The 26,474-nt window shown below is 53.2% G+C and overlaps 1 protein-coding gene and 1 pseudogene across 1 annotated transcript in view; both read left to right on the top strand.

Annotated features, from left to right (window-relative positions):
* PEBP4 (phosphatidylethanolamine binding protein 4) overlaps positions 1-26,474 on the top strand; it is a 215,637-nt gene that overhangs the window by 151,532 nt on the left and 37,631 nt on the right. The gene's annotated exons all lie outside the window — the stretch shown is intronic.
* LOC131761370 (small ribosomal subunit protein eS4, X isoform-like) lies at positions 20,656-21,667 on the top strand (annotated as a pseudogene).

Genomic DNA, 26,474 nt, shown 5'->3' with positions numbered 1-26,474 from the left:
CCTCAGTACCTCCTCCGTTTGCTGTCGAATTTCAGCTGAATCTCTCCTCTCAGAGACCAGGCCTTCCTCGCCCTTCCCGGTGCTAAGTGCTGGGCCTGTGGAAGTAATCGATGGGTACTTGCCGGGCCAGTGAACGTTCCCAGGGGTGACTCTGCGTCTGCCTCCTCTCGTGGAGGGGCCTCGAGGGTCCAGAGTGCAGCCCCAGCCATCCCCCCTTGGGCTTTCAGTCCCCCTCAGATAACGGGGGGACTTGTGGCCTGTGCCCTAGGTGATCTGCTAAGACCCTCGGGGCTCTTTGTGCAGCTCCTGAGACACCCAGGAAAAACACACAGGTCTTGCAGTCGGAGACGTAGCTGCATGGAGCCGGATCCCCTCTTAGCCGGGTGACCTCTGGCAAATAAGTCCCTTATTCTCTGCGCCCCAGATTCTCCATCTGTACGTTGAGGCCAACACCAGCAAGCTCAGGGTTGTGGGGTGAATGGGTGCCTGGGACATGTGAGGAGGGCCTCAGAAAATATTGGGTGAGTCCGAATACTGGGTACCGTGGACCTCGCAGGGGTGTAGTTCTCCTGTGGGGAGTCTGGGTCCCCAGAGGTTTCCTTTCCTGGGATCGCGTGCGGGCAGCCAAGGAGCTGACTCGGTCAGGAAACACCAGGCCCCGCCTTGCCCTCCTCCCCCACCTCCCTTCCCACCACCTCCTCCCCAGAGGCTCATAATTGGTGTCTTGAGAATTAGTCACCGCACGTCCCCACAGCCCGGGCCCCCCGCACAGGCAGACTGGCTGAATGCTCTGCTGCAGTTCCTCACAACCTCCGAGGACAGCCTGCCACGAGATGACGGGGAGGAAGAGCCAGGCACAGGCCCCGACCCTGGAGCAGGGCCGACAATGCGATGAGGACATCGCTGTCCCCCCCCCCCCGAGAGGCACCCTCCCCGTGACCTCAGCAGAGCACGGAGACAAGACTGGGAACCTGTCTCGGTGCCCAGAACCCCGACAGGACAGGGCTTCCAGAACCTTCTCCTAAGAGGCTTGCTGGAAGGGTCTCCACCCAGGCCTGTTCATCTCAGTAGAAAGGGCAGCCCCAGCCCAGCTCCATCAGCTGAGGCCTCTTTCCCCTCCCAGGATCACCGGGGACGGCAGGAAGGCAGGGAGAAGCCGCCCGGAAGAGCAGCTCCTAGGAGTGCAGGGCCCTGGGTGGAGGCTGCAAGGAGGCCTCCTACACCCGTGCTCCCGTGCGCCCCCATACCTGCCTCTAAGGAAGCCTGAGAGGGGGTCTCAGAGGCAACAGGGCCTGGCCTGGGCTCACTGATGTGTCTGGCCGGGGCCGCTGGAGGCTGTTGCTCTGGGGGAGTGAGGTCACTTGTCGCCTTATCCGTGCTGAGCTGTGTGAGATAGACTCTCACTGGAGAGCTCAGGTGAGCTGAGAGCAAGCCGGAGAGCCCAGGTCCAGAGGGGCACCAGCCTGGGGTGGGGGGGTGCGCAGGGGACAACCAGAGAGAGGGAGGGGTCTGCCCTGGGGCTGCCGCTGGCTGAGGGGGCTGCCACGGTGGGACTCTGTCTGCCCCCTGGGGGAGCTGTCCCACCCTGAGCTAGGCGGGGATGGGGGCTGGCGGGAATCAGAGCGTGCTGGCCCTGGGAAAGGGAGCTGGGGGCTGCAGTGAGGGATCCGGGCTGTGATTTTCTCATTTAGGGCCTGGGGAAGCCAGAAAGCGCCAAGAAACCTTCTCCCACACACCCGCAGCCTCCCCAGCCTTCCCATCTAATTGGATTTCCTCCGCCTCCCACAAGGTTACCCTCAGCGCCAGGAAAATGCCTCCCGGTTGGATTCTCCCCCCAACCCGCCCCCCCCCCCCAAAAGGAAGTCTGGAGCTCAGAGCAGCTCTGCTATTCACAACATTTCTCCGTGCGCGTGCCGCAGTCACCGCCCTCGGCTGGGAGGGTGACAGGAGTGCCATGCAGGGAGGTGAGGAGAGAAGCCAGGAGCCTCAGGGCAGGACCAAGGCAGCCTGGGAGCCAGGGGGCGAGCTGCCACCCAGAGACCCTGCCCGTCTCCTTCAGGGCCCGCCTCGCCCCTGAGGGTCCAGGGGCTGCACGCCCACGGCCTCTCCACCCCTCTTACACCCCAGGCCGAGTTTGAAGTGTCCCCTTCTCAGGCAGTGCTCACAGCCTAGAGGAATCTCACCCATGCCCTCCTCCTCCCCAGTTTAATCCCGGTCCCTTTGGGCTCGCCCCTCCCCGCATTCCACGAAGCCATGACCACAGCTGTCCTGAGGGAGTTTCCCCTCAGCAACTTAGAGCTCCGTGTGTCCCCAGGTAGAGACTTACCCCGAGGACAGGGCCACGCCCCGCACCTTCTCTCAGGCCCCTCACAGGCTGGGCTCAGCGGAACACTTAAGTGATTGGTCAGGCGCACTATTCTGGACCCAAGGCCTAGACTTCTGCCCAGAGGGTCTGCTTAACCCCCCCCCCCCCCCCCGAGTCTCAGGGAGCACAGAGAGGAGCTTCCTCCTACTAGGCGTTTTCTCTATCTACGAGTACCTACAGGCAAGCGTGGGTGCCGTGCGGGGCCCACGTGACACGTGATGCCATGTGTCACGGGCACTCAACACAGGGAAGGCACGACGTGGCTGCCCCTCCGCCTCGCGGTCCTCTCAGTGTGACTGATGTCCACGAGGACAGCCGACCTCGGCCAAGCCTCTGGCCGTGCTTGTCTGTCCCCCAACACAGCCCGATGCCGTGTCCCCACCAAGCCCAGCGGGCCCTGCAGGGAGCAGACCCAAATGTTTTCTGGAAGTGTCATCTGCAGTCCCAGGTCCGGAGGAAAGGGTCAGGCGGAGGTGCCATCCACTGCCCAAGCCACACCACACTCCCCCGTCTCAGCTCTGCCAGCAGATGACCGTGGGGCCGGGGCGAGGCACTCACCTATCTGAGCCCCCAGTGCTTCCAAGTCTCTGTCGGCGGCAAAAGGTTTGATTTATCCCACGGACACTCAAAAGTGCCTTTTGGGCTAAGTTTGCCTGACACTTTGCTCTTCACCTTCTTTGCCTTCTACCTAATTCAAGGAAATCGTGTTTAAAAGACAAAACAAAACACAAACTTACATGCAACCTGATTTTACCATTTTAACATTCTCCACGCAGACCTACCTCTCCCTCCACATTCTCTCCTTTTCTCCTCCTCTGATCCCCTCACCTCCTGGCCTGCCCTCCCCCTCTAGGCCTTTCCTGAAGCCACTCCGTCTCCCTTCCACTCTCTGTGGCAGGCAGGGGTGAAGCAGAGGGGAGAGAGACACGAGGGGCTGCAGCAGCCCAACCGTCCTCCTGGGCAAACCCAAGCTGTCCTCGTTTTGGTGTCGAACACGGAACTCTGAAAGAGCATCTTCAGGGCTGGAGAGGCAGGTCTTGTCCTCTCCATCCCATCCCGGAGCAGCAGCGACACCCCCTGCCATTCTGAAAGTGAGAGAAGAGCTGGCTGGGGGGAGTGGGGAGAGTGGGAGAGGAAGGGGAATGGAGCAGGGGGGAAGCAAAAGGGATGGAGCAAACCTGGGAGAACAGGAAGGAGGCATGCCTGCCCTGCTGAACTGCTTTCCCAGCCTCTCCCTCTGGCCCACAATGCTTGTCTGCACGGCTGCCTCCTTGGCAGCCCCCTCGCCTTCCCCGTCTTTCCACCCACGCCTGCCCTCCCCTGGGACCCGTCTCCCCCACCCACCCGACCTGAGCCACGCCCCCCAAGCCGTCCTTCAGGTAGGCCTGGCTACTGACGCCACGTGCCGGTCACCTCCCCGACCCGCAGGCCCCATTCGGGTACTCTGAAGAGTCAGCTGGCTGGGGTTACTTAACCACCACCTTGGGTGCCTGGGTCAGAAAAATGCCCTGCCAGCCCTTCTCCGTCTCCGGTTCCATAACCTGTTCCTAAGCTCGTCGCCAAGTGATGGTGTTTGAACCAGTTGGGAAGTAGATGGTGGGATCAGAGTCAGGGAGGAATCAGCATTTGCAGATGGAGAGAGAAATCGCATCAAGAAAAGACAAGGAAAAAATGCAGAGAAGACTGGACTGATGGAGAAAGCGGTGCGGGAGGATGGAGAGGCCGCCTAGATGAAAGGCCAGTGGTTTGAAGGCCAAGGGCAAGGCGGCTGGCGTGCAGCTAGCCCAGCTGCTATGCAAAGAATCTTGGGTGGGGCACCCATGAAAAGCCCCCGAAGGCCACATTGTGTGGCTTTTGAAAGGCTGTATCTATCAGCTTCAACATGGATTGCTCATTGTACCTTAGAGAACTCTCATGTTTTCCTCCATCTATGAGTGAAAGGAAGGACGAAGGGATGGCAAAAGCTTTGCAATGGCTTCTGCAGGCCCAGGTAACTCCCCCCACCGCCTTGAAACTCCTTGGGGTGATCCTTTAGCCCAACACGTGAGCCCCAGCTTTACTATTTCAGGATTCTGTTCTTCAGAGAAACCACTGCCCGTGAGGCTTTCCAAGAGCTACTCTGCCGTAGAGGTGAAGAAGGGGAGAATCCAAGTGGTCCCTGGGCCCTGCAGAGGTGATGGCCTCTGCCCTAGGCCGCCCTGGCCACAGGCTCACCTGCTTCCCCAGTTGGAGATGCCCCCCAGATGTACATACGAACCCCTGTTGTTTGGGGGGTGAGCCCAGATGACCCCGGACATCCCCAGTGGGGACAGATGGGCCAGAGAAGCTCACTGCCAGCGCCTCCAGAACGGTAACCACCCCCCACCCCGCAAGAGCCTAGGAGTCAGGCACTCCTTCCTGCCCACTCAGAGATTCCGGAAGCCCTTCGAGTCTGGAGATCCCGCCTCCCCAACCTCTCTCTCGCTTCCTCTGTCTGTCTCCTTCCCGCGACTCCTGTGAGTGCACAGGAGGGCTGAGGGAAGCCCCGTGTGCCTGTGATGAACGGAGCTAATTTCTGGTTTGCTGGTATGCCGCAGAGACGCTGCTGCCTCCGTTCCCCTCCTTCCCAGCAAACCCTCTCCCACACACAGACAAATAGGCTGCATATTTAATTGGAATTCCTCACACCTACAGGGTAAAGCCTTGTCAGTAGAAATAGAGCCCACAGCCAGCTGGCTTCCCCCATTCCACCCACCTTGTCTCTTAAAAAGAAATCCCCCCCCCATACGTGAACACCCACCCACGGGCCCTTGCACGTCCCTCCCAGCATGGTTGTAAAGGAAAGATTCATTGGCAGTGACGCTCCTTTCCTGGGCTGCTACAGCTGGGCCCACCCGGCAAGAGACCACCCAGAGGCTTCTCCCTGGCAGATGGGCCCTGGCCATCTTCTCATCGCCCACCTTGGGAACCCCCTGGCCAAAGGTCTTGGGGCTCTGGAGTCCCTGAATGGTGCTGAGAGGCACTGGCTGCTTAGGTATCAGAGATCAGGTGATGCAGAGAAGGAAGGAGTGCCATAAAACCCTAGAACGTTACCTAGAAGAGACCCGGCCAAACCTGGTTCTCCATTTCAAGGACCCCGCTTTGCTTCTTTCTCTGTGGCTTCTCTCCCCAGACAGGGCGGAGCGTGGCACCCAGAGGCTGGCAGGACCGAGGAAGAGGGGGTCTGGGGGAGGAGAAGGGGAGAGACAGGAGGGTCCAGAAGGGCAGGGGACAGAGAAGGGGTGAAAGACCCCAAGGAATCCTTACGGGTGAGAGTCAGCTTGCTTTATTTCCCAGATGGCAACAGAGAAAGGTAAGGGCGGAGGCCACCTGGGGAGGCTGCGCTCCTCTGAATGGCCTCAGGGACGCCCAGCCCAAGCTCTGTCCAGGAACCACATCCTTGTGGAGACAGATGGGCCAGAGAAGCTCACTGCCAGCACCTCCAGAACACTGCCCCCCACCCGCCACCGAACATTCCGGGTCAGCAGCCTCAGCCGGGTTTGCATGGCCTCCTCTCCGTTGGTGCCTTTTCTCCTGGCACCTATTCCCTGCGGGGCCTCCTTCCTCCCCTGGCACAGGGCCCCACCAAACCTGTGTGTCAGTGAGCAGACAGCTGCCTGTGGGGCTCTGAGGAGCGCTGTGACATCCTCTTTCTCCCCCACAAAATATCATCTCAGTTTGCCTGAAAGTTCACCATTAGTGACTCATTTCTTTGGGTTAAACATAGCCCTCCCTTTTTAAATGCAGCTGCTCGAGGAAAGGGTAACTCATTGAGTTCTTAACATCCTAGCGTGAATGGGGATACAGATGAGATCTAGGAGTCTTCAAGGAAGGAAGAGGAAGTGGGGAAGGAGACAAAGAGGAGGAAGGGAAGCTACTGAAAAGGAAGAAGAGACCAAAGAAAGGACCAGCAAGAAGCACCTCTGTTCTACCCTGAGTGTCTTTTTCACAAGCCAACACGGTTCCAGAGTGAATTAAAGAAGCCCCTTTATTTAGGTAGAGTCCTCTGTGATTTACAAAGGACCTTCACGCCCACCCCCATTCGATCCTCACAGCTCTGTGGAGCCAGGACCAGGGAGGTTGTTGTACCCATTTTCCAGTTGAAGAGACTGAGGCTCTTGGACTTTGGAGGACTTAACCATCTAGCCAGTGAGGGGAGAGCTGGAACTCTCTACCTCCTTTGTACAGAAGCCCATGAAGACTCCCTCACTGGGACTTCCCTGGTGGTCCAGTGGTTAAGAATCCACCTTCCAATGCAGGGGACACAGGTTCAATCCCTGGTCTGGGAACTAAGCTCCCACATGCCGTGGGGCTACTGAGCCCACACGCCACAACTAAAGATCCCGTGTGCTGCAACTAAGACCTGATGCCTCCAAAAATAGATAAATAAATATATATATTTTTTTAAAAAAAGATGCCCTCACTGAGGTCACCTCCTCCCTAATTCATCCACAGTCCTCTAGTCAGAAAGATCCCGGTAGAGGAACAAGAATGAGAATGGTGCCAGGAAGGGGTCAGGGGATGGAGGGGGGCAAACGCAAGATCCTCCACAGTGGGACCAGGGAGCACGTGGCATGTCCTAAAGCCCCCGCCCCGAACTGGAGAGGAGGAGATGTGCATGGACGACAGAGGCCTCCACTCGCTCACTGGTGACAAGTCTGATGCCAACATCCGGGACATCCCACGCATCCTTCAGTTGGCAGACTCGCTCCTCGGGCCTCCACGTCAGGGCCAGGAAGGCCTGCGAGGGCTTCACGGGCCTTGGGTGCGGAGAGGAGGCTGGCTGTGGACACAGTGGGGTCAGCTGGAGCAAGGAAGGTCCCCAGGGAGACAGGGAAGCAGGAGGAGACCCCAGAACCCCTGCCAAGAATCCCCACAGTCTTCCAGGCCCAGTTTTTCCTGTTCCCTCCTCTTCCTTTCCTCACTGTTCTGTCTTCAAGCTTTCCACCCTGCAAGAAGTGGTCGGTCCGCCCTATTGAAACTGTCCGCCGTTTCTCCCCCTTAACGAGCCACGTTAAATATGCTGTAATGAGAGTAATAATACACCTGGGCTGGTTCTCAAGAGAACTGCCTTTTGTACGGCAATAGGACATTAATAGTAATTATTCTGCTTTGTAATCGGAGCTTTAAATACTAATTCAAACAGCCAGAGGAAAACCAATTAGTGCTAATTTATCTCTATGTGTTTTCCAGAGCTGGTGTCTGTCACACTGTGAAGAAATAGGTTGGTAATTATTACAGTTGGGTGGTAGATAGAAGTAATTATCAGATTCTTTCATTTTTCTTTGGGAAAAAAAATAAGCGGGGGGGGGATGGCCAAGATAGGTTCTGTAAGTCTTAGTTCCCTTGAAGTTTAAAAGGAGGACACACGCTGGCTCTGAGCTCCCAGCCCTCAGCATCCCAACTGTACAGGTATCTCCAAGAGCTCGGTGGGCTCTGGTGGAGGTTGTCTTGTAGGCCTTAACAAGGAGCCTCCAGCTGATAGGCTCGTAGAAGTACCACCTGCAGCATTACAAGAAGCAGAGCATTTCTGGGGAAAGGTTGGTGAGCCCCACACCCAAGCTGACCACAGGAGTAAGGGCATAGTGGGACCTGAGACCCAGGCAGGCCTCTATGTCTCCAGCTGTGTGTCCTGGGTAGAGGCACTAAACCTCTCTGGACGTTGGTTTCCCCATTTGTAAAATGGACAGAATAATCCCTATCTCACAGGGTTGTTGTAAGGATTCGATCAAATAAAAGAATGTTTATAATGAGCCTAGAACCCAGTCATAATAGGTATGAGTTATTGAGTGCAAACCATTTGCCTGGGACTCTTCTAGATGATTTTGTGTATATTAATATTATCTCTAACCCTCCAAAGGCATGGGCGGCCTCACTGTGTTAGTTTATTTCCCTGTTTCCTCTCCTGTCCATACCTTTCACCAGCTGTGCAACTCAGGAGACGCTATTAATCTCACTAAGCCTCGGTTTCCTCATCTGTGTAACAGCGGTGATAATAGTACCTTCCTTGAAGATTAAAGGAGACAGTGATGCTAAAAGCTCTTAGCAGGTGCTCTATTACCATTATCAACATTATATATTATCCTTTCATTGCATATAGTTTTGTTGTCATCTATACAAATCCTCTATTGAAAGATACGGCACTTTGAGTACATTTTATTATCTAATCCACAAGGACTTATCAAATGTCCGATGCATACTCGCTACCATAGCAAGCCTGCTCACACCATTTCAAAACATGAAGCTAGCACACCCTGAACGACAGAAGGTGGGAGAATAATGGCATTTGACAGAGCTTCACAGTTTATATCAACACAATGCCATCATGTATATGATTCCAAAGCCTTTTCACAAGTCAGTGGGTTGAGAACTACTGAATCCCCGTTTTACAGGTAGGAAAATGAATTTAAGTGATCTGCTCAAGAAAGTGGCAGAATCAGAACCCAAACCCAGGCTTTTGACTGCTCAATCTACCTAGGCCCTCACTAAATGCTTGCTGAATGGATAAGTGTGTTTCCACTAAACCATATCACCTAAGCTGCCAGAGGGGATCTCACACTGCTGCGTGAGGAGCAGGGCTGATCAAGGAGAGGTGAGACGGAGGCACGGAAATCTTCAGAGACGAGATGGGCCATGGCAGGGCTGGGCAGCTCCGCTCAGCCTAGACAAGGCTTCTGAACGTGGTGAATTAGTAGGTGACATTAAAAACTTGGGAGACTGCATTTAGCGACCTGGGTGAAGATCTGTCCACTCGGGCCACCTCCTGTTCTCATAGACCCCATCCCACGCACACAGGGGACATGCCTAGGCCCTACTGGCACATGAAGTGTGACCCCTGGGCCGGACCTCTGAGGACAGCAGTATGAGGTAGGGAAGGGGAGCAGGGGGTAGAGGGTGTGGGTTGGGTAAAGACCCCAGGAGGGGCCAAACACACAGTGTTTGAGAAGCAGGGGCTAGACTGGCCCAGCAGGTCAGGAGAGTAAGTGCTGGCACCGGTCAGTAAGGTAGAATTGGCTACCACATGGCAAAGGGCAAGTGTGACCAGGGCTAGTCATTCGCTGCTCCCACAGAGGGGACAGGCGGGGACTTCGATGCAGCCTGCACCCTGCCCCCTAGCCACTCACCCAGGCCAGGAGTTGCCTCCACCCTGAGGAAGGGGAGCCTTCTTTCTCATCACACAGAGGCGCCTGCCATATGCTCGTCAAGCTGTGGGCTTCCACCCAGAGGGACACCTGTTTCCTGCGGGCCAGTGGCTGCCCGAGGTTCAACATGTTTCAGAGGCAGCGCTCGAGAAAGTGCTAGAGGTGGCAGGGTGGACCACGAGGTGGGCAGAGAGACGAGGTGATAGTGGCAGGAATGGCGAGACGTGAAAGAAAGGAAAGGGTGTATGTACGTAGGCAGGGACAAAGGACGAACTGGGCATGTATCAAAATATTAACAACAGCTTTGACTGGAGGGTTATGGGTAATTTTAATTGTCCTCTTTTTGGTTATCAGTATTTTCTAAGTTTTCTACACTGAGCATAGTTCTCTTTCATACTAAGAAAAACAATGAAACTTAATTTTAAAAAAAGAAGGGACATATGCTGGAGACATTTTGAAGGAAGAACTGACAGAATTTGATAAGTGATGAGATAAGAGTGATAAAGGAGAAAGATGAATCAAAAATAACTCAGAGGTTTTGAGACTGGGTGATAGGCAAAATGACAGGGAGAGGGAAGTTAGGTGGGGGGGTTAGAGAGTGGGAATGGGACCCGTTCAGGTGAGACAGTGGAGGGTATTCATTCCCACAGCAGGAAAGGAAGAGCTGCCCTAAGAGGGGCTGTGCTCACCAGGCCGCAGGGCAGCCTCGGGGTCAAGAGGAGAACTCGGGACACCCTTACCAATGCTCCGTCCAGAGCTGCAGGCAGACCTGTCTTTCTCGGCAGGGACTTTAAAAGAGAGGCACCCAGACAAGACCCTGAGGTAGACCCGCCCACAACCAGCAGGCCTTCCCAGCCTTGGAACTGGGCTGCTTGGTCCTGGGGGGGCCAGGACAAACTTAATGCATGACAGGGAGCAGGGCTGGGGAGTGGAGGATGTTAGGCCCAAGGCCCTGCCGGCAGAGGCTACAGAAGACAGAGCATGCTGGCAGGGAAGTCCCAGGGTCCCGGTGTCATTGGCGATGGCCGTGCAGGGATGGAAAGCGGGGAAACTCATCTCTGGAGGATACAGGAGGCATTCTCACATTGAGAAGGGTCCCCCTGAATCTTAGTTCCCAGCCAACCCCCTCACCCCCAATTGTCCACAAACCCATTCTGCTGCTCCTGGTTGACTGGTCTGCAGAGGCTTTGGACCTGCCAGAGCCTCGGAGACCAGCTGTCCCAGGCCACACAAACACCCAGGACAGGAAAAGGCTGTTCCCTCTCGCCTCTAGAACCATCTGCCTTGTATCTTCTGGTGACTCGGCCAAGGGTGGGTCTCCTGAGGCTCCGAGTGACACGTTGCATCCTGACTAGTGCCTTCCAGCAGGCCAGCAACAAAGCCGCCGCCTCTTCCGTTGGGGTCACCCCTCTCCCCGTCCCCAGTCGGCCCTGCCCCCTGCACCCGCACCAGCCCTCCCGGCACCAGGGCTGCCTCACTGAACCACCATTGCCTTAAAAGACTCCACATTGACTAAGCCTGAGGCCCCACCGGAGGCTGCGTCACTGTTTCCTTGGCAACCGAAGGGGTGGGTGCAAAGTAACACACAAAGCAAACAAAATGAGCTCCACATGGGTGGCTGGGAGAGTCACCTCAGCATCCTGGGGCCACTGATTGCAGGGGGTATCTGGGTGTCTGCCGGACTCCTCTCACTGAGGCTGCTCTGGGGGGCACCCGACAGCCCCCCGGATATCCTAGGCAAGGAGCACTTCACAACATGCCATGGCCTCTGCTGGGAGCTGTCTTGCCAGAAGAAATGAGATTATCTGGTGAGGGTCCCGCCTCTCCACGCACTGGGCACTAATGAGGCTGAGACATCAGCCCCGAAAAGTTGTCAGCCAGGAGGAGCGTAGAGCCACCAGGGAGAGCTCATAGCCAGTCACTGTCTGCCTGAGACGGCCTGATGTGACCCCAGCGCTCCCTGGGCTCCTACTGTAAAGGTCCTTCCAAGGCGCACTGTGGGAAAACCTTGACAGGTGCATGGCTGAGATTCCAAACTGCTTTTCAAAAAAAATTTTTTTATTAAGTTACAAATATATCCATCAAATACCCAGATACTAAGTGTAAAACTTCCATTGTCTTAGTCAGTTCAGGCTGTTATGACAGAATACCATAAACTGGGTGGCTTATAACATTTCTCACGGTCCTGGAGGCCAGAAGTCTGAGATCAGGGTAGAGCATGGCAGGTTCTGGTGAGAGCCTTCTTCTGGGTTGCAGACGGCCGACTTCTCAAAGTATGCTTCCTTGGAGAGCAAGGAGGAGGAGGGGAAACAAGCTCTCTCTGACTCCCAAAGGGGCACTAATCCCATCATGAAGGCCCCACCCCCCTGACCTCATCTAATCCTAATTACCTCCCAAAGGCCCCACCTCCTAATACCATCATACTGGGGGTAGGGTTTCAACATACACATTTTAGGGGGACACAAACGTTCTGTCCATTCACCATGTAACCACGACCAAGATCAAGACATGGAGTATTTCCAGTGCCCCCAAAGCCTCCCTCTTCCCAGTCAGTATCCCCACCCAAAAGGTGACAGAGTTCTGACTGCTGTCACGGTCCATGAGGCTTACTGAGGCCTTCACGTAATAGAGCCACGTCGAGGGGGCGTGCCTGGCTGCAGGCACGGTGTTCTGTCCTGGGAGTCAACACGTTTTCACAGAAGAAGTCCAGGGCTCATAAAAAGAAACGAAAGTGAGTTATTTGTCATGAGATGGATGGACGTAGAGCCTGTCATACAGAATGAAGTAAGTCAGAAAGAGAAAAACAAATACCGTATGCTACCACATATATATGGAATCTAAAAAAAAAAAAAAAAAAAAAAAAAGGTTCTGAAGAACCTAGGGACAGGACAGGAATAAAGACGCAGACATAGAGATGAACTTGAGGACACGGGGAGGGGGAAGGGTAAGCTGGGACGAAGTGAGAGAGTGGCATGGACATATATACACTACCAAATGTAAAATAGATAGCTAGTGGGAAGCAGCCGCATAGCACAGGGAGATCAGCTCTGTGCTTTGTGACCACCTAGAGGGGTGGGATAAGGAGGGTGGGAGGGAGGGAGACGCAAGAGGGAGGGGATACGGGGACATATGTAAACATATAGCTGATTCACTTTGTTATAAAGCAGAAACTAACACACCATTGTAAAGCAATTATACTCCAATAAAGATGTTAAAAAATATAAATTTTTTTAAAAAAAGAAGTCAGGGGCTCATTCTTTTCTCTCGCTGTGCAGCATGCCTAGTGCTTCTAAATGTCTCAAGGGTTTTCTCCAGGTCCCTGACCTGCAACTGTTGTTTCTACCAGGCCACGCGTGGCCAGGGACACCCATGTGCAGGCACGCCCAGGTTGTGCCCAATCCCAGGTGCACCCTTTTCTACCCCACTCGAGAAGTCACATAAGAATGAGAGTGGGGGGGCTTCCTAGTGGCACAGTGGTTGAGAATCCGCCTGCCGATGAAGGGGACACGGGTTCGTGCCCCGGTCCGGGAGGCTCCCACGTGCCGCGGAGCGGCTGGGCCCGTGAGCCATGGCCGCTGAGCCTGCACATCCGGAGCCTGTGCTCCGCAACGGGAGAGGCCACAACAGTGAGAGGCCCGCGTACCACAAAAAAAAAAAAAAAAAAAAAAAAGAATGAGAGTGGGTATGACCATATCATGGAGCTAACCTTGAATTCCCTCTAAGGTAACCCCCCAAAGTGTGTTTGGGGGGGATTATTCGAAAACTGTGCCACTTTATTATTAGCAACATATTTGTTTGTGATACATATCACAACTGCTGGTACCATGCCAGCGCATCACAGCTCTTAGGCTGAGCGCTGCTAGTCTAAGTGGTGTGATTTCAGAAGTAAAGGAAGGCCATTTCCTGCCCCCAAAATATCTCTTTCCCCTACCCCACTGCTTCTCCTGAAGTTTCGCCCAATCAATTTATTGTGCTGTATCAGACAGCGCCAGTGTCCTCTTTTAAAATGCAGGAACTCCTGAGGAGAGGGAATCCATGAAACCCACAGTACCTTACCTTAGTGTGACTTATGGTAGCACTGGAAAGACACGCGTCTGGGGGCTGGCGGCACGCCTGGCGCTGTGAGGGAACCTTTCCCACACCTCCTCTCCCCATCCCCACAATGAGGTCGGGAGGATGGTATTCTTAGCCCCATTTTACAAATGAGAAAACTGAGGCTCGAGGAGATTAAATAACTAGCCTAAGGCCACATAACTCTTAGGTTGCAGAAGCAATCATTCAAGGCCAGTTTAGTCTCCTCCAAAGCTCAACTGGGTAGGTGGGAAGTACGAGGTATTTGTGAGCAAGGAGAGAGAAAGGCATAGAAAGGAGAAGGGCCAGACGCTGTGCAGAGGAGGAAGGTGACACCCAGGCCATAAATCAAAGTGCCAGAGGAAACAGGGAGTTCCTTCATATTGGATTTCACAGTCGCCCAAGTGGTGCCGCCCCAGAGCCAGCGGCACGTGCACCATCGGGGCAGTCTGGCCACCATCGGCCCCGACACCTCCTCCATTCTTGGTGACCACCAAGGGATGTGTCACAGGCACCAGGTCACATCCCTACAGAGATGCGCACAGGCCTTCCTGACTCAGAAGGGCCAGTTTCTTCAAGCCCCTCTTGGGGTGCAGAAGAAGGCCCATTTGGAAACTTCACGGAGTGTTGACTCCCTGCCGAGCACCCTATATGCACTGTTTCAGTCTATACAGCAGCCCCGTGGCGTGGGTAGTCTGAGGCCCCATTTGTAGATGAGAAAGCCAGTGCATCGCCACGAGGCTGCAAGCTCCACAAAGGCAGAGATCACATCTCTACAGGGCGTCACTCTATAGGCTAGAACCTACCACTATGCCTGGCATATTCTGGGTGCTTTTCTCCTCCGCACAGCATCTGCCCCTATTACCTCTGGGTCCCTCAGAGGTGTATGGCCAGGTCTTCCTGACCCTAAAGAGGACATCCTCATCACCAGATGAGGTACACTGCCACAGAGACCCAGCGGGAGGGTGAAGAAGGCCTAATTCTAGGAAAGGGGAGATGCCTGGGCTTCAAAACGAAGAGTGTATATTGAAGGGGTCCATCAGGTTAGGCCCAGGAGCTGGCTGCCTGTATCTGTTGGTATAAGGCAAGAGCGCTTCCTCAAAAATAGCACCTGCACCAGCCATAATTCCACCAGTATATATTCACTCCCTTGGGTCTCAAGCACTGTGTTAGGCGGTGGGATAAAAATGGATGAAACATGGTGGTGTCCTCAGGGTTTAGAAAAGACGAGGTGCAAAGCCCACGATGGGCAAGGGCTGTGAAAGGAGCCCTCCTGGCTGCGGGTCTGGCAGCTGCGAGGCCCCGAGCACAGCGCCGGGCACGGAGCGATGGTTAGACACGCCAGTGCTCGCGTGCACACGGGCCGGGAACTTGCATGGAGTCCTGATGTAGACAGGGAGTCTTGCGGGACGGGTTGTAGCAGGCGAGCGACAACGTCACACGTATCTTCCATAGTGCTAACTTCGGCAGCATCAGTGATGGGAGCGATGGGCGTGCGGGGTAGGCAGGTGGACTGACCAATGATGTCGAACTTTCTGGAGGGTTCACGTGTCATCAGCTGGCACCCTCATGTAGCGGGGAATACCTCAGCCGAGAATACCCTGGGCTCGAGGAGGGGTCCCAGGAGAAGGCGGGAGTCAGCCCTGAGAAAACAGCGTGTCCCTAAAAGTGGACAGACACGAAGGCAGCCTCCTCCGCTTACCCAGGGTCGGGGGCTGTGGGCGTGCATCTGGGGGGGGCTGCACGTGCACGCACACATACACACACACATGCCCACACGTACACACACGTATTGGATTTAAGAATGAGGAGCTTTGGGCTTCCCTGGTGGCGCAGTGGTTGAGAATCCGCCTGCCGATGCAGGGGACGCGGGTTCATGCCCCGGTCCGGGAAGATCCCACATGCCGCGGAGCGGCTGGGCCCGTGAGCCATGGCCGCTGAGCCTGCGCGTCCGGAGCCTGCGCTCCGCAACGGGAGAGGCCACAACAGTGAAAGGCCCGCGTACCACAAAAAAAAAAAAAAAAAAAAAAAAAAAAAAAGAATGAGGAGCTTTAAAAAAAAAAAGAAACAGAGCATAGCTGGGTCCCATCCACCCATGGAATCCCAGTCTCTTGTGTTTGGATGATGGACACAAGGTGTGCCCTGGACTGAAGCTCAGATTTGCCACCATTTTTCCTTCATCCCTGGTGTATTCCTTTCAATGATTTCACATAAGGAAAACGGACTGGAAAAAAGTTAAGTGAGGAACAAGAAAAGAAACCAAAGAGCATGTCCCCTGGGGAAGAGAAGCTCTGAAGAGAAATGGTAAATTCTTCTGGTGTTTAAAATCCATGAGATCGGACTTCCCTGGGTGCTAAGTGGTTAAGAATCCACCTGCCAACGCAGGAGACACGGGTTCAATCCCTGGTCCGGGAAGATGCCACATGCCGCGGAGCAACGAAGCCCATGCACCACAACTACCGAGCCTGCGCGCCACAACTACGGAAGCCCCCAAGCCTAGAATCTGTGCTCCGCGACAAGAGAAGCCACCGCAATGAGAAGCTCGCGCGGCGCAATGAAGAGTAGCCCCCGCTCCGCGCAACTAGAGAAAGCCCGCGGGCAGCAATGAAGACCCAACGCAGCCAAAACAAATGTAAAAAAAAAAAAAAAAAAAAAAAAAAAACATGAGATCAGGGAGCAAGTCTTTTCCATATCTCTCTCTTCTCTTGGCACTAAGTACCTGGCATGCAGGAGTCATCCAGTGACAGCTGAGCACTGAATGAATGAAATAGTTGAAAACAGTCACACAAGGAGAAAAGTTAATCTTGTTCCGTAGGGCCCCAGGCCGAGCTACAACCATGGCAGTTATGCTAGGGAGCTAGATGAACTTCTTAACAAAAATAATAGCTAAGCTTGGTTAGTTTAGTAGGTTGGGCACTGCTTGACATGTATCATCTCCTGCCATCCTCACAAAACCCTGTAGAGCAGGCACTCGTCTTGTTCCCATTTTACAGAGGAAGGAGGAAATGGAGGCAAAGAAATGTTAAGTCCCCCATCCAAGGTCCTAGAGCTGCGACGTGGCCGTGCTGGATTTAAACCCAGACTCTCTCGCTCCAGCGTGCACTGCTCTTAAACACTTACTTAACCATGAGAGCTGCACAGAGATGGTCTGACACTCTGGGAGAAGGTCGCCAACCCTCCATCCCCAGAGGAGGCAGAGCCAAGAATGAACAAGTCATGGTTGTCACGACCATGTCACGAAGGGGATTCAAGCAGCAACAGCAGGGTGGACTAGGTGACTTTCCAGACTTCTTCCAGCTCTCAGAGAAGAGAATTCTGTGTCTCAGTCCATTTGGATTGTTATAACAACTGCCATAGGCTGTGTGGCTCAAAAAACAAACATTTATTTCTCCAAGTTCTAGAGGCTGGGAAGTCCAAGATCTAGGTGCTGGCAGCTCCAATGTCTGGACAGCCACCTTGTATCCTCACATGGCCCCAAGAGAGCAGAGAGAGGAAGCAAACTCTCTCTGGTCACTTCTTATAAGGGCACTAATCCCATCAGGAGGGCTCCACCGTCATGACCTAATCACTTCCCAAAAGGCCCCACCTCCAAATACCATCACATTGATACCATAAGGGTTTCAACATGTGAATTTGAGGGGAACACAAACGTTCAGTCTGTAGCACTCCGTCATTTTATTCCTTTGCCCTGGGTCATTTTTGTGAGAGAAGAGTTATTTGGAGTTACTCTATCTGAAGTGGAAAGAGTAGTAGCTTGGGAGGCAGGACCCCAGGTTCCAGCTTGAACTGCAGGCAGCTCTGTTCTCTGAAGTTCCTCCACTGTTAAAGATGGGAAATTTCTAACCCCTTCAAGTCCAGGATCCCACAGTTCTCTGATTTGGTGTCAGGGGAGATCCCACTTTGCTCCTTACACAAAAGCGATTCTACCTTGCTGAGACCCTGCCGTCACTTTTATCTTTAGAGGCATAATGATTAGAGGACTGACTAAGAAGAAACCAGTCGGGTCAATATCAGGCCATCCATCCCCATGGAACTTGGCCTTTTTCTCACTTCAGGACTGAGAACCTGACCACCCAGGACCTCTCAAAATTAATCTTGCTTTTTCTCAACAATGGGCAAGGCCCAATGTCAGAAATATCCAGAAAAACTGTTGGAGCAGAATTCTGGCTACATTTGCAGATAGGCATTTTGAAGGGCCACCCTGCATTTTTGCTGGACTGCTCCCTGTCTCATGGTTTTCCACCCCTCTGTTGCTTTTAGAGATGTATATTTATATACATATAAATATCTCTTTCCCTGAGGGACAATGAAACTCAGCCACTGGGAGTTCAGTGTGATCCTATAGGATTTGTTATGAAGGAATTTCACTGGGTCAGGGAGCAGAGACTGTGTATTCAGGACATTACCTGGTTAATAAAAAAATTGCACAGCTCCCAGAAACACACAAGATTTCCTTTCCTATTTTTTCCACTTTAAAGTAACAAAGGGGGGACTTCCCTGGTGGTCCAGTGGTTAAAACTCTGTGCTTCCGCTGCTGGGGGCATGGGTTCGATCCCTGGTCGGGGAACTAAGATCCCACATGCAGCGTCTCGCAGCCCTAAATAAATAAATTAATTAATTAAAAACAAATTACTTAATTAATTAACCAAGGGTATGTCGTTTCCCCCATTTTTGCCAATCTAAATTGCAATTATTATTCTTTGAGACAATAAGCAAACTAACAGTAAGGGTTAAATAATTTGTTAAAGGGTCGTGGGGTAGAGAGGAATTGGGGTTTGAAAAGGGGGTTGGGGGGACTGGAATCTGCCAGTAGCAGCAATAAATGCAGAGTTGTGCCTCAGGCATAATATATCAAAGAAAATATAATGCATCCAGCTTAAAACTAATGATTGCCGTATAATTAGATGAGAAGCATTGTGCTATAAATGTGTATTCTTTAGCGTGCTGTGATTTTACTGTAAAAAAAAGAGAGAGAGCGAGAAAGAAGGAGACAGAAAAACACAGAGCCCAGCAACATACTATAAAAAGAACCTTCTGTTGACTTCTCTACTGTTTAGTATTCCTTGGCTGTTCTCCCTTGGGAGTGTGTAATTAGTACTTTATGAAGAGTACATTTAAAGCAGTTTAATATTCACCTCATTCAATCTGAAACAATGTGATCCATGCTTAGACAAATCAGTGCTCCTTGCTGACATAATCTGTCAGAACATTACCTCTGAAAAGACCTTTCAGGAGGTTTGGATGTTAATTAGTTGTCTATCATGTATAAACAGAGCATCGAGCAGAAGGGGCTCCGACAGGCCAGAGGGATACGTTGGGAAATGCATTTTGTATGAACGCGGCTTGCAGGGGGGTCTTCTCGCTCTCCCCACCTCCCCCCATCCCCCTCCCCCGTGTCAGCAACCACGCATGCTTTGGACCTCTTCCGGGCAAGAAAAGAGCTTTCCAGTGGCTTCACGGGGCACCTCCAGCCCCCAGAGGGGACTGGGGATGTTAAAGGGGTCCCCCGTACACCACCCCTGCCCCTGACACCTGCTGGCACCCCGGGAAAGGGCCACCTGCAAGTGTGGCAGGAAGCATGACCTCACAGGCCCACCTGGCTTTCTGGGAGGCTCCAGGCTTTGGGCCCCGGCTGAGTCCCACCTCCTGGGGGTGGAGAGAGCCAGGAAGAGATGAAGGTGTCCTGATGCCCATCTCCTTGCTCACCTGAAAGCTCTGCTCCTCCAGGCAGCCAGTCCGCTATAAACAGAGCTGCATGGTACAAAACAGGACTCCCCAACACGGGAATTCATGCAACTTCCCTCAACAGCCCGGCTTTTCAGAGGGCCGGCAAGGTTCAGAAGGTACAGGGTCCATTCCCAGCCTCAGGATGATCCTTTGCCAAAGTGCATCCAGCAAAGGCACTGCCTTTGTGAGCTGTCTAGGGATTTGAACTAGCTGTCCTTTATCCTGGACTTAGAATGCCCTTGTGCAAAGCACTTCCTAGCATGTTGAAGGTGCTTACTAAGCAGTGTCAGGACATCATTCTGTTGTTCTTGCCAGGCTCGTGATTCCAAAATCGCATGGCAGCTGGCAGCAGGAACCTCCTCCCCGCCAGGGTCAAGCAAGCCCCACCCACTCAGCTGTGTCCCCCACTGGTCTTCCTTTCCCCGCTCCCAGCACCCCACCTTCCTTTAGTGGGCCCAACCCCCACAGGTTCTGTATTCAACATTCTTTCCATGAACAACCACTAAGCGCCTACTGTGTGCACTGCACTGCGCTACATTCTGGGGCAGCAAAGATGCGTAAGTCGTGGTCTCAGCTCACGGGCCATTTACAGACCTATAAACTTATTATCACAGTTTGGGGTAATTATAACTAGTGTCAGAGAGGCAATATCATTTAGTGGTTAGGAGGGAGGGCACTGAGGTCATACTTCCTGGATTCAGATCCCAGCCTCACCTTGGGCAGGTTATTTAGCTGCTCTGAGCCTCGGTTTCCTTATCTGTAAAATGGGGCTAAGACCCTTTCATGGGTTTTTGAATGTTAAATGGCATAATTCAGTAAAGTGCCTAGCATAAGGCGGAGGATGTACTAAGTGCTCGATTAATGTTCGTCCCCCGCCCCCAAATAGTATAACAATCAAAGTGCCTGAAGGCAGAAGAGGGAGATACTAACTGTGCCTGGGTAGTCTTGGAAGGCTTCCTGGAGGAGGTGACATTTGAGCTATGTTTTAAAGGACTGCGTAGAAGTTTACCAGGTAAAGAAGTAACAGGATGGCTTTCTAGATACAGGAACAGTGAATTATAGGTGGAAAGGGGCACAGAAATAAGCAGGGTGTTGGCGATAGGAAGACATGGCCCCCCTGTGCACCGAGTCACACTGCTGAGTTCCAGCCCAGGAGGCTGGTCACAGGTGACCCTCCAGAACCAGTCACGGGATGGCACAAGTACACAGACGAGAGTGCTCCAGCTTCCACGGCTGGGCGATGATGGGGTTTTTCCAGCAGCCGAGGAACTAGTCCTTTTCACTGTATTTCTCAAAAAGAAGAATCGCTCTCTTTTCGTGCCTAGCGCAGCCATGGCTCGCGGTCCCAAGAAGCACCTGAAGCACATAGCAGCTCCAAAGCATTGGATGCTGGATAAACTGACTGGTGTGTCTGCTCCTCATCCATCTACCGGCCCCCACGAGCTGAGGGAATGTCTCAAGGAACAGACTTAATTATGCCCTAACAGGAGATGAAGTAAAGAAGATCTGCCTGCAGCGTTTCATTAAGATTGATGGCAAGGTCCTCACTGATATAACCTACCCTGCTGGTTTTATGGATGTCATCAGCACTGACAAGACTGGAGAGAATTTTCGTCTGATCTGTGACACCAAGGGTCACTTTGCTGGTCATCGTATTACACCTGAGGAGGCCAAGTATAAGCTGTGCAAAGTGAGAAAGATCTTTGTGGGGACAAAAGGAATCCCTCGTCTGGTGACCCATGATGCTCTCACCATCCACTACCATGATCCCCTCATCAAGGTGAATGAGACCATTCAAACTGATTTGGAGACTGGCAAGATTACTGATTTCATCAAATTTGACACTGGTAACCTGTGCACAGTGACCGGAGGTGCTAACCTGGGAAGAATTGGTGTGATCACTAACCGGGAGAGACATCCTGGTTCTTTTTTTTTTTTTTTTTTTTTTTTGCCGTACGCGGGCCTCTCACCGCTGTGGCCTCTCCCTTTGCGGAGCACAGGCTCCGGACGCGCAGGCTCAGTGGCCATGGCTCAGGGGCCCAGCCGCTCCGCGGCATGTGGGACCTTCCCGGACCAGGGCACGAACCCGCGCCCCCTGCATCGGCAGGCGGACTCCCAACCACTGCGCCACCAGGGAAGCCCATCCTGGTTCTTTTGATGTAGTTCACGTGAAAGATGCCAACGGCAATAGCTTTGCCACCCGGCTCTCCAACATTTTCGTTACTGGCAAAGGCAACAAACCATGGATCTCTCTTCCTCGTGGAAGGGGTATCCACCTTACCATTGCTGAGGAGAGAGACAAGAGACTGGCAGCAAAAAGAGCAGTGGATAAAATGATCTCTAAGTGACATGATTGGAAAAGACTTTGTACCTAAAGATAACTACCACATAATTTTTAAGAAAGAAAGAAAGCGGGACCATCCTCACCTCGCCCGGCTCCAGCCCCTGCAGCTGTGAGACTTCCCCCACCACTTCCCGCCCCAGCATTGCCCTGGGCTCGCTGGGGGGACGGGGGGGATGGGCATACAGCCCCCAGCACCTGGACGCAAAAGTGCTTAGTACATGGTGGCTCTTATTATCAATGAAAAGAGCTTGCTCTGATCCACACTTTTCTCACACCTGCTTCATTCTCTAGTTTTTCAGTTGACAACAAGCCAGGACTCAAGAGGACCAGGGAGTCGCTGGTGTCCTCTCGGCAAAGCCCTGGGTCCCCCTGGGCCCCGGGTCTGTGTGGAGCCTCTTGTAGCCCCACAGACTCCCAGACGCCACCTCCCGCCCAAGACAAAGCTGGTGGTGGGACCAAGGTCCCAACCCTACAACCAGCCCCTTGACATAACCCCAGGTTTCTCCTCGTGAAACCCTGGGCCTCTGCCTTCCAAGCAGGGCCTTGGTTGGTCACCTTGTAGAATATCCCAGACTCTGGGAGGGTGCTGTCCTCCCCATCACACCAAGGACAGGGTGGGCCGTCCCTCACTCGTTGAGCAGTAATGATACCACCCTGCATCTCTCAGGCACCTGCTGCGGGGTAGACGCTTTCTGTTGAGAGCCCTCATCGCAGCCCTCTGAAGTAAGTGGGGACCATTGCAGCCATGAGGCAGACAATTCACGAAGTCTCGGGGAGGTTGAAGGGTGATCCGAAGGCCCGCGGGCAGGCAAGCAGCAAAACTGGGGGTCTAGGCCTTTTCTACTTCCAAACTCCCCCGGCCCCCAGTTTCACAGTAGGCCAGGCATAGCAAACTACAGCCCTCAGGCCAATTCGGCCTGTTTTTGTAAGACCTGTGAACAAAGAATGTTTCTTACATGTTTAAAGGGTTATAAGAAAAGAAAGAAAGAAACAAAGAACATGTGACCAAAATCGCCTGTGGCCCAGGAAGCCCCAAATATTTACCACGTGGGCCTTTGCAAAAAGTTTGCCAGCCCTGCCCTGGAGCCCATGGGGCCACCCAGGGAACATTTGATTCAGGACCAGACATTGGGTACCAGAGATCCAAGTGGAAAAGCCACAGTAGGGAAGACAGACGTTTGACCAGGACAATGCTGCTGTGTGACCCGCAGCTTCAAAGCTATTTTTAAAAAGGTCTTTAGCAGAGATGGGATCGGGCTGAAGGGAACACCAGTAATTTCTCTCTCTCTGCAGGCTTTATAGCTGATGAAATTTTTCACACACAATGTCTATTTTATGTAGTTAATATCCTCACTTTTTGAGTGAAAAGTGGAAAAGCTGAGAGGGGCAATGACTGATTTATGGGTCCCTAGTGAATATCCTCTCCAGGTTCCATGACCTCAAAGCCCGTGCTCCTTCCATCACACCAGGGCTGCGGCTGAGCCCCAGGGCATCTGGGGAAGCGAAGCAGAGAGATGGTGCCGGGACTGGCCAGGAGGGGAGCTAGTGTGGTGACCATGAGTCCCAGCGCCTCTTTCTTGGCATACAGATTGCCTTTATATGCATCTCAGAGTTCCTTTTTTTAACACAAGCCCAGCTATCTTGGAGTTGTTTCAGCCACTGAGTCAGCCCTCAAGAAAAGCACCCCAATTTGCTGTATCTCGGGGGTGATTCTAGCCCATACTCATCAAGCTAAATAACCGCCCTCAAGGGCAGGGATGCCTGACTTCTGCTGGCTCTGCCGCCAGCCAGCTTTGTGACTTAGAACGGGCCAGCGTCCCTCTCTGTGCCTCCCTCTCCTCCCTGGGAAACGGAGTCCCCACCCCCTCCTTAGCCCACATGGGACTGTGGGAAAGTGAATGAGATCATGTCTGTGTGGGGCTTGGCGGAAGGAAGCAGCAGTACAAGGTAGTATTATTTTCTGGGTCTAGCTGGGCAGTTGCCATGAAGCTGCTGAGATGTACAAGTCTTTCAACGGCCTCGGGAACCCATCCCAGGAATGCCATGGGAAAGCAGTGTATCAGAACCAGCTTAGGCTCCCAAGCCACTGGGGAGTGAGTTCAAAGCCCAGCTCAGCCACTTACCAGCTTTGGCAAACCACCCAATTGCTTTCAGCCTCAGTTTCCCCACCTGTAAAATGGGAATAATCCCAACCACAGAAGGCTGTGTGGTTAAGGATTAAATAAACGAATCACCAGCACTCACGTCTAAGAATACCGTGGGCCTTGTCAGGACACCTCTTTGTGTTTTTCCCTGAACTCTCTCCAAATAAGCACAAATGTCCTCCCTCCACGTTCCCCCTCAGGACAGCCTTCTGCAGGAGGGACGGGCTGGGCTTACCAAGCACCCCCTCTTAAAAAAGAAAAGTGAGAACCGAAGCAGTGAGCCAGGGCATCTCCCGGCATCACCCAGGCAGCCTGTGACCTGCAGAGCCAGGGGTCCAAGGCCACGGGACTGGGTGAGGCCAGATGTTCCCTGGAGCCCTTTCCCCTTGAGCAGTGGTGGAGAGGGGCCCCGAGTTCTGGAGCCAACGGTGCCAACCTTAGCAGCCAAAACCCTCCGGCCGGCCGGCCAGCCAGCCAAGGGCAGCAGGCCACCGCACCCTTCGCCCTCACCAGGTGCAAAATGAAGGGCCTCAATGAGCCCCAGGCATAAATGAACTGTCTTGGGGGCAGACATAAATGAACTGTTTTCCTGGCCTCTTTTTGGAGGGCAGGGAGGGACACAATGTTGGGGGATCGGACGCCTACGGAGAAGGTCTCCGGTAGGCAGGAGTGCTGATGGAGCCGTGGTTGAGGTTGGTGGTGGCCCAGGCCAGCAAGGGAGCTGAGAGATCCTTCCAGCAGAGGGTGTGAGAACCAGCCACGAACCAGCCGGGCCTCCCGCAGCTCACACCAAAGCTGCCGAGCCAATCTGGCCGAGATGGTCTGAATTAGTCACCAGTTTGGCAAGGAGTTAAATCAGTTACATAACAGACTCCCTTGCTCTCCACTGGCTCTCCTGAGCTGGGCTCTCTCGGGGTGAAGGGGCTGGGGTGGTGGGAGGGAGGTGACATTCTGGGAGCTGAGGGGCTGAGGTTCCCGCACCAGCCCTCCCCAGGCCCGCTCCAGTCCGGCAGGGCCAGAAGGAGGCGCCAGCTGTTCACCTCCTGTCTGAGTCTTGGCCACCCTGCCTCCCGAACAATCCATTGCTAGTCAATCCCTTGCTAGCCTTGCAACCCGAGGGTACCAGGCTCTAAGCGTTAACAGGGAAGGTGCCCCAGATGAGGAGTTAAACTGTTTCTCAGCTCATGGCAGCTCAGAAGCACTTCAGAGCACTCCCAGGCCCACTTCCCCTGCTTCATTTGTTATAAGACATCATTATAATTAACTATTTTCAATAAGCATTTAGCAAGCACCTTTGGTCGTGCCCTGTTCAAGGCATTGTAGGAGCTACAAATGTGAATAAGAAACAGATACACAGCGCAAAAGTAGCTTGGAATTATAACACCTTTCCTCCGGAAAGGAGAGTACTTTCATGTAAAGGAACTCAAAGCCACGGGCCCCATTTCCTGCTGAGGGTCAGATTTCATCCCTGCATAAGGGCTGGAGAAACCAGCCTTGACCTGAGAAATGCCCAAAGCGGTGCAGGCTTCTTGTGGCCGGCGTTTCTTGCTGATTCACTCACCCACTGCTCTTGGCTAAATGAAGAACAATAAATGCTTAACAGTCTTAATAATGGGTGACAGTGATGGTGATGTGCATAATGTCAAAAATAACATCGAGAAGAATCCACGGGTCCCATTTGGGACCCAAGCCCTTGGGACTTTCATCCTTCCTTTGTCCCTATTGGCACTTCTGTTACACCCACAAGGTGACAGAAAACAGGAGTGGAAGCTTGGGAAACATTTAAGAGTCATTCACGCAGACTTTCTGACTTCAAGCAGCCCTTGACTAACTCATCCAGGAAGAGTCACCTTTGCAGCAAGTGAGTGAACACGGGCGTCCACGAGCGGAACAGGAGTTTTGTGGGCCCTTCCTTCCCCTCCCAAGCCTAAGTTAAGGGAAAGTCCCCAGCCCAGGCTCTGGGGAACAGGGATAATATCAAGGGCCACATTCCCTGCTCATCATTCTACCAGATTTGTGACATTAGGAACTGGTAGAGATCTCAGAGATTCCCTAGTCCAGCCTTCATCGCTCAGATGAGAACACAGAGGCCCAGAGAGGAGAAATCACTCACCTGGGGCCACACAGTAGAACTGGAACTCCAATTCCCATCTCCTTTCTCTCTCTCTTTTTTTTTAAAGCTCATTTATTTATTTTTTGAATATTTATTTATTTATTTATTTATTGGCTGTGCCGGATCTTAGTGGCGGCAGGCGGGATCTTTTAGTTGCGGCGTGCAGACTTCATACTTGCGGCACGCGAACTCTTAGTTGCAGCATGCATGCGGTATCGAGTTCCCCGACCAGGGATCCAACCCAGGCCCCCTGCATTGGGAGTGTGGAGTCTTACCCACTGGACCACCGGGGAAGCCCCTCCCATCTCCTTTTATTACGCCGTGAAAACCGGGCAGAGAGGGGTGATGGAGGCTGGATGCAGGGAAGCTATAAGCCTCCCCTACTCGTGGAGGTCCACGTGATCCATAATTCCTGCCTCTCTGGTTCTGTAGCAGGCAGGTAATAGCTCTGCACAGAGGGGGAAGCAGCTGCCCCAAGGAGGATATATGCAAGTGGCCGTGAGGCCAAGTCAGTGTGTTTCTAGAACAATGAGCCTTTCCCCCGTGCTCA

The sequence above is a fragment of the Kogia breviceps genome, chromosome 8 (assembly GCF_026419965.1).
Source record: "Kogia breviceps isolate mKogBre1 chromosome 8, mKogBre1 haplotype 1, whole genome shotgun sequence".
Lineage (NCBI taxonomy): Eukaryota > Metazoa > Chordata > Mammalia > Artiodactyla > Physeteridae > Kogia > Kogia breviceps.
Note: the sequence above shows the minus strand (reverse complement) of the source record. Positions and strands in the feature narration are given on the sequence as shown.